The sequence below is a fragment of the Mixophyes fleayi genome, chromosome 11 (assembly GCF_038048845.1).
Source record: "Mixophyes fleayi isolate aMixFle1 chromosome 11, aMixFle1.hap1, whole genome shotgun sequence".
Lineage (NCBI taxonomy): Eukaryota > Metazoa > Chordata > Amphibia > Anura > Limnodynastidae > Mixophyes > Mixophyes fleayi.
In genome coordinates, this window is record NC_134412.1 from 24,635,770 (window position 1) to 24,651,149 (window position 15,380).

At 39.3% G+C, this 15,380-nt stretch overlaps 1 protein-coding gene across 1 annotated transcript in view; it reads left to right on the forward strand.

Annotated features, from left to right (window-relative positions):
* The first annotated feature begins 3,940 nt into the window (after positions 1–3,940).
* The window catches only part of NTF4 (neurotrophin 4), a 76,794-nt gene continuing 65,354 nt past the window's right edge, over positions 3,941–15,380 (forward strand). The window contains exon 1 of the mRNA XM_075189683.1: positions 3,941–4,563. The gene's annotated coding sequence lies outside the window, so the exon portion shown is untranslated. The remainder of the gene's footprint in view (positions 4,564–15,380) is intronic.

Below are 15,380 nucleotides of genomic sequence, written 5' to 3' on the forward strand. Positions count from 1 at the left end.
TAACCAAATTAACCTAAAATATTCCTAAATTGCGCCCCCAGTGAAGCACACGATGGCCCCATTATAGGGAACTAAATATATAACGAATAGTCATGGAAATTGTTGATAAATCATTAATACATTTTGGGGAATGTAATGTATTTATCAGTAACATGAGGGGTATGGGGTAGAATGAGCGTGAATAGACCCATGAGGACTATGGGGTGAATAAGTGAATATAAACACATAGGGCCTGATTCTGAACTGAACATACCTGTGTAGCGTAAGTTATGAAAACTTGCACCACAAAGAGAGTGCAGGATATGGGTGTTAATGTGCTATTTTTAGGGGGGGGGGGTGACTATTTCTTGCATAAATTACACCCAACATGTGTCCAACTTGGCATCAGGCCCATTTTTGTTCTAACCTATGTTAATGCTGTATGATGCACTGAAGGTTTATAGTGTAAAATAACCTTACATATAAAACCTTTACCTGATGATTCCAGAAAATGATTGAGTAACTAATCAATACAGCTCTGCTAAAATAGGGATATCCTACAACCCTTCACTGTCAGCATTTTTGAGGACTACAGATCAACACCTAGGTTTGTGCCAACCCAGGAAAGTCGATCATTAAGAGATCACTGCATTAGACAGTCAGCGAGGGAGATGATTGAGCTCATGTGGATGTCAGTGAGAGACTTTGGCACCTAGTAATGTAAAGCTGAGGAACTGATGGTAAACCCATATGCCGGACACTGACAGTGATGAAGTGGCCATGTGCTGAATTGACTTCTCCCAGGCCTGGAACAGAGGCTTCTGGACGGCTTTATCTGACCTCTTACAGGTCAACCTCTCGCTGCACAGGAGCTACCAACAAAAATAAATCGCAGCGCCTCTCGGGGAGATACTGTGTTATATTTATCATGACCAGATCTCTCATCATTATGGTTTTACTTGAAATTACTTTACATAAAACAAGCTTTGTGTCAGTTTTCAAATACATATAAACTTTTATTTTAAAAAAAGGGTTATGTTTGCTTTATTGTTCTATGGAAGCCGACCTGTTACTTCCAAGCAGCCATTTTGTGAGCTGCACTAATATTCAGCCAATCAATTAACTAGGAAGGTGTTGTGCCCCTCAGTGATGTCACTGGTTCTTGACGTGTTGATAGGCTGCCTTCTCCTGAATATTCAGCTGACAATATGGCTGCTTCTACTGGATGGGTACACTATAATGTTGTATTACACTTCAGGTGTTAAATTATTCTCCTGCATATTTACATATGTAAATATCACCACATTGTTCTGCTGTGGTAAAAGGAATATATTTAGCCATTAAGAAAAGAGCTCCCTTCACTGACAGAAACCTCTCCCAGAATGTTTGATTAAGGAAATAAATGACTGCGCAATTGAACCTAACATCAAATAAACTTTATTAAAAACAGTATCAAAGCCATTTGTGTCAAAGTAGGATTAACAGCTTCTCAGGAAATAAAGGCCTCCATATTCGCCTTCGACATATAACAATATGCCAGTGTCTATTTTATTGGTTTATCATTTGCCAGTAAAATCCCATAAGCGCAGGATTTTTTTTAGAAATGCAAATAAAGATTGCGCTTTTTATGTCTCTCAGGTTTTTCAATTGTGCTTTTTTTTTTTTTTTTATATAGAATCCCAGAATCCTTTTGGGGTTTTGTGTTGATCAACACAAAGCAGGCAGAAAATGCATGAAGACACAATACAAAAAAAAGGTAAGAAAAGCAATTAAAATAAATGCTTTACATTACGACACCAACCATTGGAGAGAATATGGCCATGCCCTTATATTTAATTTTTTGTGGTTTAAACTTAAGGAGAGCACCAAAGCGAGCCACCGATTGCCTGCCATAGGTCAGAGAGCCCAAAATGCAAATCATGTCTACAGTACCCAATTAATTGGCCACCCAATGCACCACCCTGGTGACAATCCAAAACTGGGGTATAATAACCCAAAAAATGTGGTAGGAGAACTCCTCCAGGACCGACGCTCAGCCAGTGAAGACAATATCCTACTTTTTCTAACCTGATCTAGGTGGGCTCTACTGGAAAGAAGGGAAGGTTGAACATTTTCTGATTTAATATATGCCCACCCCTTCCGGGCATACAGAGGTCATGTCCTCACCTCTTCTTTCTCTTACATTTTTCTGTGGCCTACATGCTCTGGGAAAATCCCACTATCACCCTTGTCATACAGGTTCCTCTTGTCAACCTAACAACACCAGGATACGTGGCAGACTTCTGGCCCGCCAGTTGATACCTTGCGGCATGCAGAGAGTGGAGGTGCAGATTGACTCTCTTACATGTGTCTTGCATTTTTGACATGTTTACCTAGCGGTTTTTAAAATCATACAAAGACAGACAAAAGTTGCAGAGTTCTGACGTTTCATCTACAAAGGAACAGGAAGTGAAATCAATTAAAGTTGTGGGCAGCACGGTGGCTTGTTGGCAGCAGAGTGGCTCAGTGGTTAGCACTTCTGCCTCACAGTACTGGGGTCATGAGTTCAATTCCCGACCATGGCCTTATCTGTGTGGAGTTTGTATTTTCTCCCCGTGGTTGAGTGGGTTTCCTCCGGGTGCTCCGGTTTCCTCCCACACTCCAAAAACATACTGGTAGGTTAAATGGCTGCTATTAAATTGCCCTTAGTTTCTCTTTGTCTGTCTGTGTGTATGTATGTTAAGGGATTTAGATTGTAAGCTCCAACAGCACTGCGGAATTAGTGGCGCTATATAAATAGATGGTGATGATGAAGTAATAAGTTTTATTCCTCTCCGTTTTCTTGCCTCTGTAAGGGTGCATACTCGAGCAGAGTTCCATTCCAATGCAGCTCAAGTAGAACTTCCTAAAAGTAATAATTTATCCCTGTAATGAGTGCAAGGACCATTCACACCAGCACAGGCCAAATTAATAGTCCTTGTGATTGTTATATGGGTCAAGGATTCTGTGCACACTTCTTTTTAAACAGCATGCTGTTATTTTTTTTAAGGGCCGGTGAATGGAATGCAGTTCTAGAAGAGAGGCGATATCTACGTGCAACTCTCTATTAGATATCAAAACTGCATAGGCGTAAATAATCAAAAAACTTGAATGTACACTGTGTACTTGTGTTTTAGGCCAATGATGAAATACAGCTGAAAGATCAAAAACACTGATTTATCTGCTTAATGTGTTTATTTCTAAAGATTCAATACAGTGGACTAAACAGATTTCTGCAAAAAAACAAAGCATTCTATAGAATATCTTAGCAATTTATACAGTACCGATTTAACACTTCACCTGTGTTATAGGCACTAGATCTTATTAATAACTACATTTATAGCAGATATTTCCCACATCAGACCTACCACATTACATTGGCTATGTATGCCATCCTCATTATTATTACCTATTTGGGAGCTGCTATTTTTTTTAAAACAAAGGGATTAAGAAACGATTTACTTTGTATATACTGTATAGAGTTCAGTTCCATGTCACTACCCAGAACCCTCCACTGCAGTGAAAGTATGTTGTGTGATTTTGCAAGAATTTTTTTTTTTTTTTGGTGTGTCTTAAACCACTTATCACAAATTTAACATTTGCATTTAAACAGTATGTCCAAAATAGAATGCACTAAATATATAAATATTTTAGGCACTGCAGTACAAACATTGAAAATAATACAATGCAATGTATTATTATTATTATTTTGGGTATTTTTGTACTATATTTGGTGTCATCCTCCTTGTAGCTTAATAATTATAATAAAACAAGAGGCTGAGAACAGCTGCAAGACAACCACTTTAAAGAGCACTTCAGCTTGACACTAGGAAGCTACTTCATGCACTAGAAATCTGAGGACTCCCAGGGATCTAGAAGTAGCAGGCAGATCCACCCAGGTATTTTGCCTAGTGGCCTGGGTGTTATTATCAGGGTGAAATTATCTACAAAAAGGGGAGTGGAGTAGGAGGCACGTCATCAGAGGGGAAAAAAAAGAGAATTTGTGTATGAGCAAAGTATGTTTCGCCTCCTGTTGGGAATTTCACCTCGCGTGTGGCTTGTGCAGCAGCAGCAGCAGCAGCAGAGATCAGGTTATAAATATACAGCTCAACTAACCCCAAAGCAAGAACCAACAGGGAGGTCTCTGTGTTGTGCTATATGGGAGCCAGAAAGGTGGTCACTGGCCATAGCACTAATACAAGCTGCAAGAGAGGGTGGGGTGGTGACCCAGCTTGTGCACATTTACCTTTGCTGGTTGACTGTCTCCCCCCCCTTCCCCTGATTTCGTTTATATACTTCAGTGGAAAGAGCCTGCAAAATAACTCCCTGCAAGAATGAATTTTCAGTTCCTGGTCTGGACACAAGTTCTCTCTGCAAGTTTTGGAAGCAAGGTGTCCTGAAGGGAGCAACAGAACACCGGGACAGTTGGGTGCCCTTTAATTACACTCTTTGATTTATTTAATTTTTTTTTTTTGGAGTGACAAAATAAGATACAAAAGAAGTTGAAACTTTCTCCCCCGATCACATGTGTGCCTGGGAGAGTGTAGAAGTTACTACTGGAGGACGGTAAGATTTCCCTCTACACTAATAACTTTTTTACTTGCCCATTTTTTTTTTACTTTTCTTCCCAGTAATGTGTTTATCAGATAAATTCTTGCTGGCTGTATCTCATCTCCATCTGGTGTATTTGTGTCAGTGACTGATCCCCCCCCCCATGCTTGTCCTTGCTTCTAAATCAGTCATGTTTTGAAAAACATGTCATTTTCTAACCAGGTTGTGCCTGCGTGTGGTATTGGGTATTGGAGCTATTTCTGTCCAGCTGACAGTTGTGATATATTACTTACATTACTGTTTAGATTGTAAGCTCTATGGGTAAGGGGTGGCTTTGTTTTGCTACTCATTGATGTGTAATTGTCCTGCTTAGAATATCAGTATGAACTGTAACAAGCTATAGGTAGATATACATTTTTATCTTTCAATTGTATGTTTCAAAAATCGTTTTTTATTTAAATGACTTTATCTGGGAGTAAAAACTGACATTATGTAAATTTAATGTTATAAAGTGAGCTTATAATATCCCATTTTTTTTATGTTGTTATATTGTTGTGTTAATGAGATAAAAAAATGCAAAAGTTTAGATGTATTGCAATGCCCTGGCCTGCTTGGGATGGATACACTAAACTCTGGATCTATTTTAGTACTCTATGAAAAGTAACCTGTTCTATATCAAATGATAGAATGCAGAGAAATTAAAGAGATTTATTGGTTATGCGCTGGGCTGTTATTTTTGGTTGTAAAACCCAAGACAAATGTCTCGGTGTCAGATATAATCCTTGCTATTGCCTATATGAGTTGATGTTACTGTGTTATGTAAACAGTAGTAAGAAAAGGTTATGTGAGGCAATGCAGTACAGACAGCAAAGCTTACAATGAACTGCTGCAAATCTTGCACATGGAGCATCCTAAGAATGACTCCCAAGTAAAAGCCACACTACATAACAGAACACAGCAAATTATTTTGCACATAAATTTGCATTGTGCCCGTGATAAGTGAAAGGGTGAAAATGTTGACAGGAGGATGACAGAATGCTCTCTGATTAGTTCCCATAGGTGTTTGTCTTGATGACAGACAACACCAAAGGAAGTATGTTGTTTGCAGACAGAAGACTGGAACGTGAATTTGCCAAATTGCGAAGTCACTAAACTTGCTCACAATTAGGTCATCAGCTTCTAGAGAGCAATCCGGTTGCTCATTTCTGAAAACAGGAAATTACTACGAAACAAAATGTCATTTTTTTTTTTTAAGAAATGATGACACTGTAGTAGATAATCTTACATGGCCTGAATTAAATAGCAAGAACTAGCTGTTACCCACAGCCACCAATGAAGCTTTTGGGGTATATTTACTAAACTGCGGGTTTGAAAAAGTAGAGATGTTGCCTATAGCAACCAATCAGATTCTAGCTGTCATTTTGTAGAATGCACTAAATAAATGATAACTAGAATCTGATTGGTTGCTATAGGCAACATCTCCACTTTTTCAAACCCGCAGTTTAGTACATATACCCCTTTGCCTTTAATGTCATTAGTCTGATGCTGGGTAAGTACCGTAAGTGCATTTATTCATCCAACCATATTGTACAGATTTTAAATGAGTACTAGTTAAAAATGGTATTTTTCTGGCGTTTGTTGCTGCTTTTTAAGGCAGGAGCTGCAAACTACATTGGGCGATGAAGGGGCCATGTTTGTTTTTTGGGGGTAAAATTACGACAGTTTAATTTGCAGAATCTGATCAACGCCAATAGCTGATTGATTGCTATAGATGACAGCACATTTATTGTTAGTTTAGCTAGGTTTAATTAAAAAAAAACAACATTTGTTTTCTCTTGTAGAAGACATGAATGGGTTAAATCAGAAGGTTTGGTTTTGTGTATTAAAAGTAGTCAGATGGTGCTGTAAGTAATTTAAAGTCCTCCAAATTAGAATTGCTTGCAGCTTGGGTTGTTTTTTTGTTAACTTCATTCATAAAACCAGGCGCACAATCAGACAGGGGTGTGTGTGTGATCAGTCTGCAGCAAAAAGTTCCTTTACATTTTCCGTGCCAGCTGTTTTGCATTTCACCAAGTTGTGAGTGATCATGCGAGTTATAAGACAGGCCGGTTTGCAGAGGCTCTGACCTGTAACAACACGATAATCCAGAAACTTGACGCATTTTGTAGTCTTGTTCCCCTATAGAAGACTGCAGACTGCTAACAATATTTTTTTTTTGTTTTATAGAAGGAGGCTGTTTAGTTTCAATACTGTCTGCAATCTGACTCCCAGTTTAAACACAGTTTTATTTTTATCTCGTGCTTGAATTTATTTGAGTTATACTTTTTCGGTGATTGCAATACATCAACCTGTAAAAATCATTACTGTATACTTTTACTTTGCGTATAGAACACGGGGAACAATACCGTGCTTCGCTTAATTTAAGTCTCGCAGCTTTTGATTGTTTAAGACATCTAAGACTTCCTTTAGAAGCGAACACATGGGAGAATTTGGTACGTATCTACTTTGTAGCCAGCCATCTGTTTTAGTTTGATTTCCCCCCCCACCCCCTATGTGTCCATAGGTCACTTAGTAGTTGCTCTCCACCCTGTATTGGCTGTTCGGTTGAGCTACATAAACCGTTGAATCACGTAATGCATTTATTTTTTTTTAAATCAAAACTAAAGGAAATCCAAATGAGATGTCATGAACAAGTGTGTTTATACTAAGTCCCATCAAAGTAATAACTTCCTACTGATAATTTTTCAACAAATCTTTTCTTCTCATTTTGAGACAACTTTGGCATCTTACTCGTTCGCTCAGATGTTCACATAAAAGGTACATGTGATGTTTGACGCTCTTCAAAAAACAGAACATAGCTTATAGTTTATTTTTTTAATGTGAAACATCTTGCTTAGTTTCTTCTCACCGGCAGTACTCTTTAGCGTGGGAGTACCACCGTTACAGAGAAAATTGCTTTGTTTATGTTGAGTAAAGCTAGGTACACACTACACGGTTTTCGACCAATAATCGGCTCAATCAGCCGACATACGAACGCTCGTTCAAAAGTCGGGTCAGTGTGTGCAGTGACACGATGGTTGAAAGTCTGCCCAAATGGACGATTATCGCCTCATTTGGTTGGTCGTACCGTTTAATATTTTCAGTCCAATCTCGTTTCCGCTGTGTAGTGTGTATAAACTTCCCACCGATCCACAATAGTGAGTACGAAATTACAATCATTGCTCACGACAACATGGCTGTAAAAAGTCGCTAGAGGGACGTCCGCTCTTCCCTTTATCGTCCTAAACAAGGCTAGTGTGTATGCAGTCCATGGACCGAGTGATCGGACCATCGATCGCATGTAAAATCGCTCGGCATAAAAAGATGGTGGCAATTTCTGTAGTGTGTACCCAGCTTAAGCAATCATTTCACACCATGGTACAACACAACAAGGAGTGTTCAGATCTGACGCTCTGAAGGCTATGATACATCTTACCTTAGCGTAATTGCAAAGGCTCTATGTGTTTCTTTTAAGTTTCCATCGTGTAAAATAAGTAAATATTGTTGGGTCATAGATTCACACGGTATGTGGTCTGAACTTTCATTTGATAGAAATTTCAGAAAAATGTCTCACTAAATCTATCAGATGAGATAAGAGAAGTGGGAGAGGAACTGTAATGTGAGCGTTTGGAGGTGTAAATGAACTTTTATTGCTTTGGCCCAGTGTTTATCAACTAAATTATCTGGCAGTGTATGTTGGAGGATAGAGTGTTTTTTTTTGCAGTATAGTTGTTTGTAATTAATCACAGGAGACAGATCTTATGATATATAACTAATGGATCCTTATGATACCAGCTACACACAACTTTTCAGCTATGTAGCTCATCCCTTAAGCTCATCCCAGAATATTACTGCAGATGCGTTTTCTGTAAGGATTTTACCAACGACTGAAGCCCCAATGAGAATGCAGATTCATGCGTACACACCTACATCATGTACCTTCAGATCTGTGCTCTTCATCTCTCATAACCATCTGCTGGAAAGATCGCGACTCTGTAAACTCAACACAAATCTGCCTAAGCTGCTGGTGGTGAGTGCGTACACACTTCCACATTTGCCCGACATCGTTCCATCGTTGATCGTGATTTTTTTAATCCGTTTATAAAATCAAGACAAGGATACAATGTGCTTTGGTACGATAAAACATGTTCGTGGGAGCGTACACGCTAATGCGGTATCGGACCTAACGGTCGTTTATCGTGTAATTGGCGCGATAATTAGATAATCCTCCCCTTAGATTGTATGCTCCTCTGAGCAGGGCCATCTCTCCTCCTGTTTCCACCACTTCTAACTCTGCTCTCCAGCTACTTAGCCCTCCTCCTCAAAGGTCCTCCACCCCACATCCACTTTCGCTCCCTCCTCCCCCCTGGGGGTCTCCCTGTCTTCCACGCCCCCCTTCTTGGGCCCCATCATTTTCGGATCCTCCCTCCCCCTTCCCCGCCCTCTCTAGCTGTGCATTGAGTGTACTGAGTTGCTGTGTTTACTGTACTGTGCTGTCTCCCATTGTATTGTGATTTTGTTTGTCTCTGTACGGCGCTGCGGATGCCTTGTAGCGCCTTATAAATAAATATTAATAATAATAATAATTGGATGGAAATCCTGTAGTGTGTTCCCAGCTGTAGTGATCCATTCTTTACAGATCAAGTGATTTGTCTCATGTGACTAATCATACAGAAATGGGCCGCTAAACCTTGCCTCTGTAACCCTAGCCTTATCGACCTGATCACATTAGCACAGGTGAATGTATTACTTGGTTGTATCAGCGATTTCAACAAGTGAGCTACTGTGAGGACCCCACAAAACATGCATTGTTGGTGAGACCCGAGGACAGGGTTGAAGACCTCTGTTAATAACCTATTTGAAAATAACTCCATTATATTTATAGTAATAAAATACAAATTAATATGCAGACAATCCTGTTCAAGAGTCACAAAGAGGTTTGTTTATTTAAACTCGCGTTTTATTTTTACTAAAGTCAGATTCCCACGTACTGCCAGTCTGATTCCTGATTATGCACTTGTAATCATATCACAATAACCTTAGTTCATTGATGTTAACTAGAATTTAGCTGAGGTTATTAAAATTAGAAGGTAAGTGGGAAAAGCAGAAGTGTACTACTATGAAAAGGAGTCATTCTGGAAGATATATTTTTGTATGCAGAAAGAGGTGATAAAAAAAAAAAAAAAAACAACAATAATTTCTAAAAAAAAATAATACAAAAACTTGTCACGCTTACGAATTACACATGACATTAAAACATGACCATTATTAAACATATACCAATCCACATTACCGCTCAGTAGTCAAGGATTGTGTGCCCTTTATTTCTCCCAATGAGCACATTAGCTGAGGTTGTAATGGCCTTTTCTAAGACCTTTCTATCTACTCAGAGCTAATATCTGTGATACTGTAGTCATCAGAGATCATCAAGTAGTTTAAGTTTTAGGCCACCTATCATTTTAAAGGGCATATTCAATTAGGTTTCCTGTCTGCGGTAACACGCCGAAACGGGGCGCAAAGTCAATCCACGGTACCGCAATAACGTGGATTTTCGTGCGCACCCAACAGGGTTGCGTAGGAAAATCCGTGTTATTACGGTACCGTATTACCGTCAATACTGCGCACTTTCCACGGTAACGCGCGTTACCGCGGACCGGAAACCTAATTGAATATGCCCCAAAGTGTTTAAAGTGCATTATTGGAGCTTATTGAGCATGCTTTGTGGCTAATAGATAAAATAAAAATAATGTAAGTGAATGGAAATGTACCATATGTGGTTTCTGCCAACTGCTCGCTTTGCATCACAATCGTTGTTTGCAGTGGTCAGAGGCATTAACGCTTTGTAAATCAAATGGGGTTCTGCTCATCGGTGATAGTCTTTATATTAATACTGACAACGCCGACATCCTTATCCCCGACATGAGGACAACGAACCTGTAATGCTCGACACAGCTGTAACAGCGGCTGCTTGAGAAAAAGACCTTCAACCCCTGCTCATTAAGTACACGGTGTACTGTGCTGCAGGAAAGCTTTGAGATCCCACTTCTAACGCCCAGTTAAGGCAAGCAATGAACAAGGTTTGGTCGACAATTTATCCGGCGTTCTTACTCAATGCCCATGTATACGATCCCATGTGTACTTTTTAGAGTATATGTATTTCAGTTCTCTTTAAGGGTCTTATTTCGTAAAGGGTGTTTTCGCTGGAGATAGGGCTTCGCCTTATACGTCAAGAGGTCACTGTATCCTCTGCTTGCGTAAGATTTGCCGCATCTGATTGGCGGAAGCTTCCTCATGCAAACCATGGGAAGCCTACTATTTAACAAGGATTGCAGCCTTCATCGCAAGATTGCAACAGTAGAATAGATGCATGAAAACAGGATTTGTTGTTAGAATACATAATTTTTTTTCTCCCAATGGCTAATAGTTTTTAAATATTTTTATATATTTTTCTCTTATTGTTTTTTTTAAACTTTTTTTTTTGTTGTTGTTCACTAAGCGGAACTGAATGCTCAAGACTGCATATGCATGAATTTGCTAGCCGGGCCGCGCTTATATCTTGAGACTGGGGCAGTTCCAATGACTTGAGAGCGATCAGAAGCCCAGGGAACTGTAATGTAAGAAGTATATTTTTTACACTTAATACAGAAAGCACTGCGTAAAAATGTATTCTCTGAAAAATGGCAAGTTGTCATTAAGGTTGAGGTTCTAAAGCCCCGCTGTGTTGATATTTCCAAAATCCTCTTTTCAGCTACTGCATTCTGAGAACCTATTAAAGTGAATCCTACCAGTCCCAGTGGCTGATTGTCTGATTGTGTTACTGGTAATGAATCTGCCTTTCGATTTGATCTTTAATTTGCAAGTCTTTCCCTAACAAGCAAACTAGGATTTGTGGTCAACTAAAGACATCTTTAATCTGGCACGGCAAAAGAAAACCCCCAAACTTCCAGCTACTATCTGCTACTGGTAAATCCGTCTCCAACCCTTGATTCGATGGAAGCGACAAGCAAAGACTTCAAATGCTGTAAACTAAGCTATTAGATTATATAAAACAAACAACCCGAGCTAGTCAAGGAAGAAAAGACCTAAAGTCTATATGTACAAGTAACCCTAGAGGTTATTTATCTATAGATTGTATTACCGAAAGACTTATGATGATGTGCTATGTTACCCAATCTGCCTTACAATAATTTTCTTTTTTCTTTTTCTTGTACCGACTTCTCTCTTATTTTTCGACAAACCTGGGTCTCACAATCTCTTAACATCAAAGGACGAAAGTGTGTAAAGTGCCCTTCTGCCTTGCTACATAGTAAACTATTTTACTCTTTCTTTTTCCTCTGTTGTCTTTATTCTTCTCTCGCCCCCCTCATGTTTGAATAGCAATAGGAAAGTTGATCTCCCTCCTGTTAGAGTGTTATTAAGTTTTCATGTGAAAGATGAAACTCCTTCTATTTTACTCTTTGCTGATAGCAGAATAGGTGAGAGATAGAGGGAGGGGGGGGGGGGGGGAGAATCTCTATTCATCCTACTTTTCAGTTTGATGTAGGTGACCAGCCGACAGGTTTAGTGCTCGGAGGGTTAGATTCAATTCCCAAACTCTACGTGATCAGATCACTCTCTAGATCAGAGTTGGAGAAGACATTGCCTCCATCACAACATGTTCTGAAATATTGTCAAACTAGCAAAAAAAAAAGTAATAATAACTATTTATTAGCATAAAAAGAAGAGTCAAAAACCCGCCGGTCTCTACATCTTCTGGGATGCATCCACGAGGAGACCTTCGAACCAGGGAGACCAGAAAACCATCCTTAACACCAATATAGTCTCCATTCAAGGTATTTTTTATTTATTTTTATTTTTTATTAACGAACGATCTGGCGTTGTCTTGAGCAGCGTGGCGTGTTTGTATGTTTACAATGGACCAGTGTGCGACATGTGCTTCCTTTTATGGGCAGTGGCGATGTTTAACTAGCAAACACTGCGGCGTATTCATTTGTGTGTTTTCTGGGGTTATAAAAGTGAACTCGTGCTGTTGAACATTTGTAATTATTCTAGGCGTGCACCTGTTCTTTTCATTAGAGACAATGAAGACTGAGCCTTGATGCACCGTCATAGATCAGCTTGTTAAAAAACAATTCATTTATATTTAAATACTGCCTCACGAATAGTTTTCTTGCATTTTAGAGATTGTTTTTTGTTTTGTTTTTTTGTAGTTATATATTCAGCAATAACCATATATTATCATTGTTTTATAACTAAAGTCATGTAAGCTAATATAGGTCTTTTCTTCCAAGGTCTTCTCAGTAATGTAATTTTACCTCAGATTGTCGCGTCTGTGTCCATCTCTAATCTGTCCATTCATATGTGGGGAAAAAAATGGATTCCAATCCTCCTGTTGTCACTTTTCTTCCCCTTTTAGGTACATTACATCTATTTTAATGAATACACATTGTTGCATGCTTGCGTCAGCATTTTTCCCGCATCCAAACAATGTCATTATAGCCACCATGTTTATTATTGTCCATTTTACTGCATTGTGTTATTGAGGCTTTTATGATCATTTGTATATGGACGTCTGCTGAGACGTGTCCTTCTCATTGTGTATGTAATTGTAGCACAAGCAAAAGTGCCATGGGTGACACTAATCTTTTGTCATGTTGATATAGAACATACATTTTAGGCTTAGTATAGAACCAACCCATACAGAGATACCAGGGGCTAGATTAACTAAACTGCGGGTTTGAAAAAGTGTAGATGTTGCCTATAGCAACCAATCAGATTCTAGCTATCATTTATTTAGTACATTCTACAAAATGACTGCTAGAATCTGATTGGTTGCTATAGGCAACATCTCCGCTTTTTTAAACCTGCAGTTTAGTAAATATACTCCCAGGTCGTTACTCTATATAATGCCAGATTCACATGGCTCTGAGTCTGATGAAACCTCTGCTGCGTGTTCCGCAGATTTTATTTCTGGGATGTCTTTTAACCCATACAAATTCTTTTTTCTCATCCCATTTGTGAACCTGGAAAGTCTCTTTTTTTTTTCTCTCTCTTTCTGTCTCAGATGGTAACGTTCAGTTTTTTTGTTCAATTGAAAGCAGCTGCGAGGAGATGAGAGAGGAACTTCATGAAAGTCTTCCGCTAAAGGGGCAGATTGCATTACAGGGACTAGCTGTCCCCGTTTCCACAAGGCACAAATGCTCAGCAATGGCTGGTGAACAAAAGCGTCTGATTCACTGGGGAACTCGGGCTGCGGGTGCCAAGTTTGTTCAAGTCCAAAGCCCTCGTTATCGTCTCGTCTTAGCTGATTGCGGCCGGGTTACAGCAATTAATTCATCAGCGTGTCTTTTCGGTTAGGAACGCTTGATCCCTGTGCAAATTGAACTGTAAGGAATTTTATCTTAGACAAAAGTGGCATTACCCAACATAACAAATACATCCTCATGATTAAAACATGTTAATCCTCTATGCACACAAATACGTTTAGACAACCACAGAGAATAACCAGGCCCTTAGGTTTTTTCAGCACAGATTATCCGTGTTTCTTAGTAATGCTGATACTGGTCTAACAATCTTGCGTCTAATTGGCTGATGGAAATATCGGATTAAATATGTAATGCAAAATCAAGAACGTTGCTTTACGGACAGGATATCTCTAATACAGGTTACAGATTTGTCCTGGGCAACATTCATTAAAGTGTTTGCGGTGATAATCCAAAACAATAAGTGAAACCGTACAGCAGAGGTGCTCAAACACAGTCCTCAGGAGCTACTGACAAGTCATGTTTTCAGGATTTCTGTCTGTAGGAACAGGTGGGATAATTACTGAACAAGGCAACTAGATTAACTCACCTGTTCATGATTTAAGAAATTCTGAAAACATGACCTGTTTGATGGTAGCTCATGAGGACTGAGTTTGGCCACTCCTGCCTTAAGCTGGGTACACACTACAGAATTTTCCACAAACTTTTTATGCCGATCAATTTTACATGCGATCGATGTTCCGATCGCTCGGTCCATGGACTGCATACACACTAGCCTTGTTTAGGACGATAAAGGGAAGAGCGGACGTCCCTTTAGCGACTTTGTACAGCCATGTTGTTGTGAGCAATGACTGTAATTTCGTACTCACTGTTGTGGATCGGTCGGAAGTTTATACACACTACACAGCGGAAACGAGATTGGAACGAAAATATTAAACGGTACGACCAACCAAATGAGGCAACAATAGTCCATTTGGGCAGACTTTCGACCATCGTGTCACTGCACACACTGACCCGACTTTTGAACGAGCGGTCGTATGTCGGCTGATTGAGCCGATTATTGGATGAAAACAGTGTAGTGTGTACCTAGCTTTACAGATTGTAAGTGGTCCTGTGACAGTGAATGAGTTATACCCTACATTGATAAATAAATGGAATATATGATAGCTATACAGTGAAATTTAGTAATGTGTTACATCTGACTTTTTTTCTGCTTACCTGGTTATGTAATTATCAGTTCTAGATCTTAACGATGTCTCGCAAGCCAGATAGACCCCATGAAATTCTGTGTTCCCAGCATCCTTGAGAGAGAACCTATATATCCTCTAGTATGACTTATCTGAGATCTGTCGGTAACATGCCTTTATAACCCAGCCCTGTTATAAGATATGTAAACAACTTTAATATTGTGCAAGTTAAATTTTGGTGGTCTTTGATAATGCCCAATCTAATAAATTCTAAAGATGGAAGAAGTTTAAGTTTCACTTCAAGAGATTAAGGGCAGAAAGTGTTAGTATGTAAAATGTCCTA